The sequence below is a fragment of the Hemicordylus capensis genome, chromosome 5 (genome assembly GCF_027244095.1).
Source record: "Hemicordylus capensis ecotype Gifberg chromosome 5, rHemCap1.1.pri, whole genome shotgun sequence".
Taxonomy (NCBI): domain Eukaryota; kingdom Metazoa; phylum Chordata; class Lepidosauria; order Squamata; family Cordylidae; genus Hemicordylus; species Hemicordylus capensis.
The window spans coordinates 78,771,359-78,784,281 of NC_069661.1; the positions used below are offsets into that span (position 1 = coordinate 78,771,359).

At 42.0% G+C, this 12,923-nt stretch overlaps 2 long non-coding RNA genes across 4 annotated transcripts in view; one reads left to right on the forward strand and one right to left on the reverse strand.

Annotated features, from left to right (window-relative positions):
* Nucleotides 1-12,923, forward strand: part of LOC128326373 (uncharacterized) — a 77,952-nt gene that overhangs the window by 49,297 nt on the left and 15,732 nt on the right. The window lies entirely within an intron of this gene.
* LOC128326376 (uncharacterized) overlaps nucleotides 1-12,923 on the reverse strand; it is a 43,736-nt gene that overhangs the window by 11,986 nt on the left and 18,827 nt on the right. The window lies entirely within an intron of this gene.

Sequence of the window (12,923 nt, forward strand, 5' to 3'; positions counted from 1 at the left end):
ACATTAATTGTAAGGCAAACAAATAAGGAATTTAAAGCACTAAAGACTAAAGGCATAAAAGCAACACACCATCCCCCCACCCTTTAAATCAGTAATGAGAAGGAAACTGGCCCGGGATATAGTAAAACCTTTACACTGCTAAGGTATTAATTGAATACTGAAGGTAGACAAGGAGATTTTAGAGTAGCTTAATGAATAATTTGCATTATTTCTCACTCTGGAATTGTTGGAGCGATATTCACATTGCTCTCCCCTTCTGTTTGAAGCAAACTGTGACTTCCGAAAACATATCTGTGATGGTCACACAGCCCTCAGAGACCTGTTTTGGTAGTCACAGTTGGCTTCAGAGGGAAGGGGAGACAGATGAAAATTGCCCCTTCCTTATAGTGAATGTGCGGTATAATCTGCACACACGCTTTGTTAGTCTGGATATTAACCACTGTTGCATTTCTAAGAGTTTTTTTCATCCTGTAAGGAAATTCTAGAATTCTTAAAGCTGCTATTTTGTTCTTTCATGTTGTTCTATGATCAAGACTATTACTATAGGTTTTTCTTGTTAATATTTGTAATTGCTGACACAGGTATTTTCTATTTGTAAAGCAAGTATAGTAGAGGGGGACTGAGAAGACTTTGAGTGCAGCAGTTAAGTAATTTGTTATAGCAAAATCCTATAACATCAGATGAAATGGAATATAGTTTTAAGGGCCAACACTCCTAAAATTTGGATTCCTACTTCTAAAGTCCACGGCTGATACTTATCTGTGTTTTCTCTTATGGTCATTTTGAAAACGGAATACAGTGTGATACAGAGAGCAAACTAATTACATTTACATATGCATAATTCATAGAGTCTGTGTAAGCCCAACACATGTTTTGTGTTCTTTTGCCTCAAAGGACTCCAGTACTTATGCATTTTTGCTGTTCTTCTGTGAATTCAAACATTTTGCCAGATTAAATTATGGGACGTGTTAGAGACAGAAAAGGATTTGTTTTTACCTCAACCCAAATGATAAACCTGTACATGAAAGTTAATCTTGGCCAATCAAGCTGGAAAAGTCAAAACAAAGTAGCCAGACTTATAAACATGTCACTACAGCAGACAGTAATAAGGACTCTGGCAAACATTTTCATAGGCGTAAACTGTGAAGACTGGACTACATAGGTATATCTTCCATTAAAATGCATTAAAAATAAAACACACAAAAAACTGAATTATGTCAGAGGTATAAAAACTTTGCGTTATGAATTATATCAGAATAATGGGGGGGGGATTCATAGTTCTTCATTCCTTTTCCTTTTTTCAATATACATAGTCAATATTGGTGCATGTTTAGCCTACTTTCCAGTAGGCATTCTGTCTGTGTGTATCTGTCCCCCAACCCATCAACTTTGCAATACCTGGAACCATATGAACCAAATCAGGTACAGTTGTTGTAATACATAGGGACACCTCAATGGCATAGTTTGTGATGATGTCATCCACCCTGATCAAAGATGGTGGACATGTAAACTTCTGAGGCACAAGTGGGCTAACTTGTGAACCGCTTAACCAATTTGAACCAAATTTGCTACAGCTGCAGGGACACACAGGGCTGCCCAAATGGCGTGGTGTGTGATGATGTCATCCACTCCAGTTGAAGATGGTGGCCGCGTTTACATCTGAGGCACAAGCAGGCTAATTTGTGGACTGCCTAACTGATTTAAACCAAATCACGTACAGTTGCAGTGAGTGACACACAGGGAGACCTCAACGGCGTCGTTTGTGATGATGTCATCCACATTAGATTGTGAGCCCTTTGGGGACAGGGATCCATCTTATTTATTTATTATTTCTCTATGTAAACCGCCCTGAGCCATTTTTGGAAGGGCGGTATAGAAATCATTATTATTATTATTATTATTATTATTATTATTATTATTATTATTATTATTGATTCAAGATGGCAGACAAGTAAACTTTTGAGGCGCAAGTGCACTAACTTGTGGACAGTCTAACTGATTTGAACCAAATTTGCTACATCTGTATGGACACATAGGAATGCCCCAATGGTGTAGTTTGTGGTGATGTCATTCACCCCAATCCAAGATGGTGGACTTGTGATCTTTTGAGGTGCAGGTCTACTAACATGAGGACTGCCTAACTGATGTAAACCAAATTTGATACAGTTGCAGTGAATGACACACAGGGACACCTCAATGATGTAGTTTGTAATGATGTCATCCACCCCGATCCAAGATGGTAGATGCATGAACATTTGAGGTGCAACTTGTGGACCTCAATTTGAACCAAATTTAGTCCAGTTGTAGAGACAGTGAAAGGAAAGTAGGTTGATTAGTTCTAACTAGAACAACTTGTTAAAAATAATTTGATGCCATAAAATAGTTGTGGGACAAGTTCCTATGTACCTGCAGAATTCATAAAACTTCACACATTTATGCAAGGCCCAAATTGTAGATTAATGTTCTTAAAAAAAAATTTATATAAATAATCTTAAACATCAGTAGAACAGATCAACAAATAAAAAAATAGCAATAATCTAGTATAATATACCACACACACATGCTCACACATTGAAAGAATGACAAACATTTAAAAGAATCCTGAGATAGGGAACCTATCCATGAGATAGGGAACCTTATGGATTAAAGAGGTGATTGGGGCATGGGGAGTGACTAAGAAAAGGGGGCTTGAAGGTTCTGCTTGTACAAGCATACTATGATACACATCAACAGAGGCAATGGATTTATATAATCCAAGAAGAAAATTCCCAGCCATAGTGAAAATTCAAACATTTCCTGAAATACACCCTACACATACAATGCTATGGTGATGTGGAAAATGAACCATGATGTGGCTTTTTCCTTACCTTCATTGGGACATATAGGTTTTTAATTAGCATATACCCTGTTACAGTGAGCTCTGATACTGTATACACCACATTCAGGAATATGTTCCTTTTCAGAAGGCTTCACTGACATGGGGTATGCCATACATTAAGGTTGCACACAGAATCTTTAAGTGGGGCAGGGAGGATTTGGGCGGGTAAGGCAGGATTGAGCCTACTTTGCCCCCAGATGTTTCTCATTACTTTACCGGAGGTGCCACTCACACACCCATATGAGTGGTGGTGGCAGGAGACATTCAGTCATCTGGTGGCTGTTCAGAGGCTGGGGAAATGCAGCCGGGCCTCCAGATAGCCCTCAAAGCACCACACGAGGAGTGTGGGGCATTGAGGGATTCCCCCTCAGCCGAGGGTGCTTGCACAACCAGGGATACACATAAACGGGGACCCAAGGAGAAGGATGTGTTTGTGCCCTCCTACCTGGGTAAAAACCCAGTGGAAAACCTCTGCCTACCAGCAGGGCAGCACCAGGATTGGTGGTGATCCCAGCGCTTCATATGAGCAGTCCTGCCCTGTGTGAACAGCCTTATTGGTTCATTCAAAATAAAATTTCAACATGAAACATGGAAAGGGAAAGGCCATCTTATGGTAACTTCACCATTATTAATAATTAACAAGAGATTTGATCCAAAGAAGTATGAAAATTATGAGTAGTTCATACAAAAACAACTGCATGAGCACTGGATCTGCTTTTTGGAGATTTGTCCTACATGGAGGTTTGTCCTAAATCTTTTCTCAGGCATGGATGGGTGTGTTACTATTGCCATGTTATGTTCTCACACACGGTACATAACATTGTGGTGTGCAGTATCCCCTAGAAGAAACATAGGAAGTAAGTCTCAGAGAAGAAAGCCAGCCTTGATTCATCTTGGATGAGAACGGCAGTTGTGATTGGCAATGGTTCAAGGTTTCTTTTGTTTGTATTGTTGTCATTCATAACATCAGACTCAAGTATAAATATAGACTTCCCAGAGTAGATGGAAATGTCATGCCTGCATTCGGTACCAAGATAGATTTGTGACAGATCAGGTTGTTGCCCTCTGATGTTGTTCAACAGATTTTACAATAGGGTTTTACAAGCTAACAGAAGTTGTGAATTATAGTTAGATGGACCTCATAAACAAAAACTAAAACTTATGCATACAAGAGTATATTGAAAAGTTTGCAAAATGCTGTCAACATGTGATGTGCCAGTGGATTTCTCTTCCTTCCTTTTATTATGTCTTTTTCTCTAGATAGATGTATGTCTGCCAAGTATGTGTGCATGGATTTATGTTTCCAAATGAAACAAAGCTGTGCAGTTATTATTCCAGAGTCTCTTCTAATGTACCTCAGTCCACATATTACTGCAGGTTTGGCTTTGGCTTTACTTTGCCAGTGCCTGGAAAGACCAATTTAATAAAGAACCAGCACGGCTCAAGTGTTTCTTGGTATTTGACATCATCACCTATGATGCTGCTTCAAGTGGTTACATTAAAAAGGCCAAGAGCCAAACAAGAGGATGAGGAGTTGAAGGGAGCATTATTAGATCAGTGTTTAAATGTGGTATTATTTACCACATATACTGATTTTTTAAGCAATAATATAAATTAAAAATTAGATATTTCTTCCCATTTTATTTTTATCTGTTTGCTTGATAAGTAGCAGCCCACAGTGACCTCTTAATTTTTTCCTGCTTCTGCCTGCACACACGCACACACTGTTTGTACATACTGACAAATCAAAATAAAAATTATGCCTTGGAAAGCCTCTTCTTTCCTTAAACACCAAAAGAAACTGAATTTGTAGAAAGGATGTTGGGTAGGAAGAGAAAAAAGGAGGAGAGAATGTTAATGTACGACAGCAGTGAAATTACACAGATAAATGTCTGAGTTCTTTTATCTTGTAAACATCCTAATTATCAACTTCAAAGGATTGGGGAAGATGTTTCTTCTTCTGTGCCAAACTGGGAGAGATTAGTCTTTTTTAACTCTCATATGGGAGATATGAGGAGCCTTTGAATGGATCATTGCTTTTTATGAGTAGCAATGAGGTGAGAAGTATTCTGGTGTGTGGCACAGGACTTCATTAAAAAGTGTGAATGGAATGGCTTATAGTTAAAAGCAGCAATTTGTTCTAACATATTGCTTAATTGTGTTGTAACCATGCCAGCTCAACAGAGTACATTTTCCATAGTCCCCTCTACTGAATTTGTATGCTTTTTTTTTTGTTCCTTTTTGGGAGTTTTCCCAACAGTTCCTGCTAATTGCTAACTAACAAGTTGACAAAACAATATCTATCCCTGCCTTTGAACATGCATTAACAGCAACTATAAAAAGGGCTGGAAAGATCCTGAGATGTCTTCAATATGTTGCTTGAATCTGTTATGCCTTATGAACTAAAATTCCTTGCAACTGCATTCCAACCACTGTAAATGAAGAGTTAGTTCAGGCGTTACTTCGGGCCTTCTTTGTTATTTATATGACAGATCTATTCACGTGAACAATGTACCATGTAAACCAGGAGCTAGTGGGCCACAAAAGCCACAAATCCTGCAAGGTTTGCACTTCTTGACATTTTGAAATGTATCTTGAAGTTTTGAAATGCATCTTTGAGTTCTTAGAAGTTGTTTTGAGGGAGATCCAGGACCTACTGAGCTGAAAGTGGATAGGAACATGGAGGTACAAAGTACTTGCAAAACATCACGTAGATCTGGCCAAAACATATAAGCTACTTTCATCACTGAGCTTAAAGTCCCAATAGGACACTGCAGACTCTCCAGTAAACATGTAGTCCATCCCTACCCACGAGTAAAATGAGCAGCCCCCAAGAACATCTGACATAGCCCTAATTTAACTATCTTCAAATATGTAGTTTAGCTTGCTTTTAAAAGATAAAGAGGCTATTCCCACGATCACCCAAAAGCGGGCTAAGGGAGCCCAGCCCACTTTTGGGCGATCGTGTGCTGCAACGGAAGCCATGTGGCTCCCGGCAGCTAGCCATGTTAAATGCCCCTCCTCTTAAACGAGGTTAACGAAGCGATCGCTCCGTTAACTTTCTTTTTGTGCTCATGTGCCACCACGGAGTTTGGTGACACATGAGTAGACCCCCTATTGGGAAGCTGCAAGCAAGGCTTGGGGATCTCTCTAGGATGCCCCGTGCACTCATGTGGGGCATCCTGGAACTTCTGCAGCCGCATGGCCTCCGATCCCAGCAGCCCCCACCGGCTCCGTGACGGAGCTGGCAGACATGTGGTTGGCCAATCCGACTGCCTAGCTACAAGCGGCTGCTTGTCTGCGAGGAGAGCGGGCTAAGCCTGCTCTCCCCGCAGAATCCCGTCAGGTGCTTCGCATGTGTCGTGTTAAGCACCTCAAAGTGGTTTACATAAGGTTCCAGGTGATCTTCCGTTTCAGCACTGACCAGACTTAAACCTCCTTAGTTTCAACAATTTGCACCATGTATTTTCAGACTTTACCCCATGATAAAAAGGGCTCAAAATGTCATAGTGACTGCAATCCTAAATAGCACACACAGTTCTGTTGAAATCCTCATATCGCTGGAATTCTTATGGCTATGCATTTCACTTCTAATAAAACCTGCTCACAGGCAGGCCCTGTAGGAAGGTGTGAGAAGAGCAATGCCTGCCACCCACCCATTTCATGTCTCTGCATCCAGTAAATCTGGGTACAGATTAGGGGTGTAGTGAGGCTGAAGGTGGCCCTGGGATAAGATTTGAAGATGGGCCCACCACTGCGTCCCTCCCACCATTACCACTTGCCTTCACAGCCCCATGCCCCCTTCCTGACACCACTCTTGCCCACTCATTGCTGCTGCCAGCCTGCCTTTGCCAGCAGTGCCTACCTGGTGGGGCTGAGTGCCATGCCCAGTCCCAACTCCATGCAGGCTGTGCCTACACAGTCTGATGACATTAGCAGAGCTGCACTGCCACAGATTAGGTGCAGGGTGGCAAAATTGGGTGCCTGGTGTCTCAGGAATGCTGCACAAGGACACACAACATGGCAGGCAGGTCATGGGTGGATCTGCCACAGGTGGCCTCTAGAGTCTGTGGCCAGGGGACATTTGTCCTTTCCTGCTCAATTATACCTACACGCCTGGTACAGATGGTATTTTAACATCGCTTCACACCCAGACTAAACTTCAAGGAAGTCTTCAAGGAAGGGCCACATCTTTAAAGGGACACATTCTCAAACAGCAGCTCAGCAAGATGGCAATCCTCTTTGGAAGACAGAGGGCTTCAAAAACAGATTGTGATATGCATCTGCTGTTACAAAGAAAGAAGTCAAAAAAATTCCACTGGGCATGCTCAAGCCCTTGGATGCACCTAAAGTAACTTTCTGGATCTCTGCCATTGAATGCACATTAACTTTAATAATGTAAGGAAAAAAAGAAAACAGATTTCGAATGCTGTGGCTGAATCCCAAACACATTTACATGGTATGGATTTATGCTTTGATCTGGATAGGAAGGGCTGGTGTGTGGGATGTTCTTGCCTTTTGGCAGAAAGTTGGACTTGCCAGTCTTTTACTTCTTTCCAACTCTATGTCTCTACATAGAAGTCCCATTAACATAAACAGGACTTGTTCACAAATGTGTTTAGAATCAAAGATGGATGCTGGAATTCTCAAGCAGTTTATCAAAATCAGTTATACTATTCCAATTGTGCTATTTGAGGATCATGTCCAGTTCCATTAATGAGGCTGAAAAGATAGAATTATATTCTATAATGGAACAAATAGGTGTTTAAATCTGTGGTGAGTTTTCAAACCTTATAAGGAGTTTTCAGAGCAAATGTAAAATAAGATGAAAATTCTTATAGTGAATCTCAACACAAACTAATAGTCAATATAGCTAAATATACCACCACAATTATTTTACACTTCTGCTAACCTGTCCACCAATTTTCCCTCAACTTATTATATACTTTATTTGAGATGGCCTCTGGTCTATGACATCTTTAAAAATGTCTTGAAATATGATTCTTAGGTTTAGTTGAACTCAAAGACCAAGAGCTTAAAGAAAACCAACAAATTTTGGTGCACTTATTTAAATGATACCTTAAATATGAGGATCAATTAGGCAAAGCAAAAAACAACATACAAGGAGTTCGTCCAAACATCATACAATAATGTAATGAGAAATCTCATTACTAGTGCTTTACAACCAGCAGGAGCAAACTTATTTTGATATTATTTAGAAATAGTAGATATTATTTTGCAAATCAATGTACTCATGTGGGAAAACCCTCACTGAAGTGCTGGGCTTTGTAATAAGGATTTGGTGGCCAACTTGGTCCACAGAATGAAAGACACAGAATGCATAAAATTATGTGCTTTATGGACCAACTAGATACTTAATAACCACCAAAAATATCAGATGCCAACCAGACAGTGCCATTGCCAGGGTGGGCTAATCAGCACCTGCCAACAGTTGGGTAATAGTGGGTCAGGTTGGAGATTCAGCAGCTCTGTTGAACCCTCCCCCCCATGGCCTCCTCCTTCTCCTCTCCCTATGACTCTGGGTAGAAACAGGGTACAGGCTGCATTGCTCCCTCCAGAGAAAAGATGAAGCACACACATGCAGGGAGCTGGCCTCCATGGCTTGGTATTTAAGAGGGATCCCCCCCCCCCTTTTCTTTAACTTTCTTTTAGCTCCTGTGAGTGATGTGAGTTCATTTTCTTCTGGGAAATGAAGTTGTTTTCTGAGGCTGAAACCGTGACTGCAGAGTCAGAAAAACTACCAACCCCAGAAGCACTCACACCACTCAAAGTACTTAGAAGGAAAGCTTTAAAAAAAGAAAAGAAAAGAAATAAAGAAAAGAAAAAAGAAACGAAATGAAACTTTTAAATCCCAAGCCATACAAGGTAGCTCCCTTAATATGTGTGCTTCATCTTTGCTCATCTTTGGTCCCTGCCTATTTCAGGGTCCAATTCAAAGTTCTGGTTTTAATTTTTAAAACCCTAAATGGCTCCATATTCTTATATGAAATTCTCTGCCATGGGATGTGGTGATGGCCACTAGCTTGGATGACTTTCCAAGCCTCTCCTGGAAATAAGGCTCCCCCTTTCCCTTGTAACAAAAGGTAGTAGCTATTGCCTTTGTTTACATTTTTGGAAGAGACCTATGATTATTATGGAAGTCACCACTTTTATATTGGTGACCCAGAAGTAATAGTATTCATAACATATAGTATTCATAAAAGGATACAAGACAAGGGCTTCTGCCCTCACTTTAAGTTTAGAAATTGTGTAGTAAAATGTAAGCTCCTGAAGCATCAGCATTTGGCCATTGCTATGGAAAGGAGGGATACCGGCTGTGATTATAAGGTCTTATTATTGAACCACTTTCTTCTTTGATTGGTGAGGAAATCAGCACAGAACCTTAAATAATTTATTCCAGTATGGGAATTTTTTTTTATTCCCACACATCCTCCAAGCAGCCCAGAGGAAAGAGTACATGGTTATGTTTATCCTCACAACAACCCTGTGAGATAGGCTGGCCCAGAGTCACCCAGTGAGTTTTATGGCTGAATAGGGATTTGAACAGGTCTCCCCAGTCCTGGTCCAACACTCTAACCACTACACCACACTGGCTGTCAGTGTGAAAGAATTGTCTGAAGACTGTACTTTTCCCGACTGCCATTCACAAGAGGACCAGTTGCTTTGCTCTGAAAAAAAGAGGACCACTTGTTTTGCTGGCGGGAGCTGCTGTGAGTGAGTGAAAATTTGGACTGCGTTGTCGATAATTAGTGAAAGCTGGGCTCATTATGGATTTTTCCCTCTTTAATTCTTCTTTTTATGGATTTCATCCATATATGAAACAGAAAGCACTGGCACACATTCACCTTATTTAGAACAACTGGGAGATAGCGCATGTGCACTGCTTTTAGTACAGACTAAAATTGAAAACAGATTTAAAGCAGTGAAATCTAAGGTACTTTACAGCAGAGTATCCAAGAAAAGGGGTGCAATTTACTTTCTCTTAAACATACAGGAGAGTGGGGAAGAACATCTGCATAGCAACAGCCCCAATTTTATTGTCTTTTTTTTTTAAGGACTATATTTCTTGAGTCAGCCTTTCTCCCTCTTCCTACATAAATATTCAATGAAATCCCACCCTCTCCCCATCCCCTTAGAATATTCTCCCGGTTTCCTTTATGTTTGCTTTTCTGAAATGCTTGACTTGAAGTAAATTACAGTGCAGATGAGACATGGTTCCTGCTTTGGTTCCTGAAAGACTAATGTGACATGATATGAATTCATTCCCAAATTGAATTGTTGGCTTTCCCTTCAGCCAAAATTATCCACACCAATCCTTGTCTTATTCACAGTATTCCCCCAAAGCAGTTCAGTTGCAAGAATATGTAACAGGGTGTATATCAGGAAGTACTAACTGTTATCTAACGAATTGTTATGCTTTGTTAATTAGAAGCTTGTCCCAGTGGGGATCCTGTAGAGAGTGCGGTGGGGTGCAATCAGAAAGAAAAGGGAGGGGAAAGAGAAGGAGAAAATGGAATTGTTTCTGAATAAAGTCTTAGTTAAATCTACATAAGATTGCTTTGTGTTTATGAGGAAAGCAGTTATAAAACAACAGCCTTCTGAGTTGCGTTGAAAGTTCTGTTTTAGCTTCATAGAGCCTTGAGATCCTTTTAGCTGGAGTTCCCAGGATTGAACCTGTGACTGTCTGCATGGAAGGTGTTGCTCTACAACTGAGTATTGGCTACCACTGAGGAATAGGTTTTTCCCAGCCTGGACCTGTATGTGAGGCTCGCTTGTGCTCAGCTGCTGAACCAAGGCTTACTGTTCTCTATGCAGGGGCGCACCCAGACCTGAAGGGCTTTGGAGCCTCCCCCCTGCCATTAAAGGGCTTTTTAAAGTTAGGGGGGGCGCTCCAGCACGGCTGCAAAGTTAGAATAGACTGTCGCAAGCCACAATGTCATGGGCTTGCAACAATCCATTTTAACTATGCAGGCACGCTGGAGCACCTCACAGTTCTCAAGGGCCGCTGGGCTGAATGGTCAGGTCCAGTAGCTGCTCCCACTCTGCCCACCACCTTCAGCATGGGGGTGGGGGAGGCCTGCTCGGCACACCCTCCCCCCCCCAGACTCCCCACCCCTAGCCACGCTCATGGTGGCTAGAATTATTGAAGTTTTTGGTGCCGCAGGACCTGCATGGGGGCCCCAAGGTCCAGGGATAAGAGCACCTCTGTTCCGATGTTACAGTGTCATGTGAGAAATGCAGTCTTCCCCCGCCCCCCTCTCTCTCTCCTGGGAGAGCAACAAGCTGTCTCATCATTGTGTGTCTCCAAGGCAGGGAATATGCAGCCTATATTTCATAGGGACATAGGAAACTGCCATATACTGAGTCAGACTACTGGCCTATCTAGCTCAGTATTGTCTTCACAGACTGGCAGTGGCTTCTCCAAGGTTGCAGGCAGGAATCTCTCTCAGCCCTATCTTGGAGAAGCCAGGGAGGGAACTTGAAAACTTCTGCTCTCCCAGAGCGGCTTCATCCCCTGAGGGGAATATCTTGCAGTGCTCACACATCAAGTCTCCCATTCAGATGCAACCAGGGCAGACCCTGCTTAGCTATGGGGACAAGTCATGCTTGCTACCACAAGACCAGCTCTCCTCTCCAAAAAACACAGCAACTTCATCCAAGCCACCTGCACACATAGTAAAGTGTGCCGTCAAGTCGATTTCAACTCCTGGTGCACACAGAGCCCTGTAGTTTTCTTTGGTAGAATACAGGAGGGGTTTACCATTGCCTCCTCCCACACAGTATGAGATGATGCCTTTCAGCATCTTTCTACATCGCTGCTGCCTGATATAGGAGTTTCCCATAGTCTGCGAAACATACCAGTGAGTATTCAAACCAGCAACCTTCTGCTTGTTAGTCAAGCATTTCCCCGCTGCGCCACTTAATTTCCCACGTTATGTTGTGGAGGGACAGCAAATTTCAAGGATTTATGCCATCTATTTCAGTGTAGAATATCCAAAATAGCTTTGTACTGAAAAAAAAAAGCACTAGCTTTTGAACGCTATATACAACATCTGCAGTATTTTGCAGTATGCAACTTACTCAAGCCTGTCAGTAACAATGGCAAAATGATATGCTGAAAGGTATTTGAATTAAAGATTTATTGTTTTGTTTACCTCCTCCCCCCCCCCCACTTTGCAGCATCTTTATACATGCCTGAAGGAAATGCAGTAAGGAAAAAATCCTGACCCTGACCCCTGATCCTCAAGTCTCTATTTATGCCTTTGAGATGCAGCACATATGGTACAGTATGTTACAGCCAGCTGCTAATTAGGCACCTGGCAAACATAACACTTAAGGTCAACCCAAACAAATGAGGACAAAGCTGCAAGACTAATTCAGAAAGAATCCCATGCCAAATCTATATAGTTTCTGTTAGCATGGATGAGCACAAGATCCTCTGCAAAGCATTTTTGTAATTGGCTGAATTCAGTTGGGTTTGTTTTCTATGCAAATGACAGATATGTCCCAGTTACAAATGACAAGCCTAAAGAGCACAATAGATAAGACAGTGACTGACATCCAGACTAATGCTGCAATAGTTATGCAGAGTTGCAGCTCTGCTGGGAGGAGAGCTGGTCTTGAGGTAAAGGTAATGTGTGCTGTTGAGTCGATGTTGACTCCTGGTGACCACAGAGCCCTATGGTTGTCTTTGGTAGAATACAGGAGGGGTTTACCATTACCATCTCCCGTGCAGTATGAGATGATGCCTTTCAGCATCATCCTATATCTCTGCTGCCCAATATAGGAGAGGAGAGCTGGTCTTGTGGTAGTAAGCATGACGAGTCCCCTTAGCTAAGCAGGGTCCACCCTGGTTGCATATGAATGGGAGACCTGATGTGTGAGCACTGCAAGATATTCCCCTCAGGGGACGGAGCCACTCTGGGAAGAGCATCTAGGTTCCAAGTTCCCTCCCTGGCTTCTCCAAGACAGGGCTGAGAAAGATTCCTGCCTGCAACCTTGGAGAAGTTGCTGCCAGTCAATA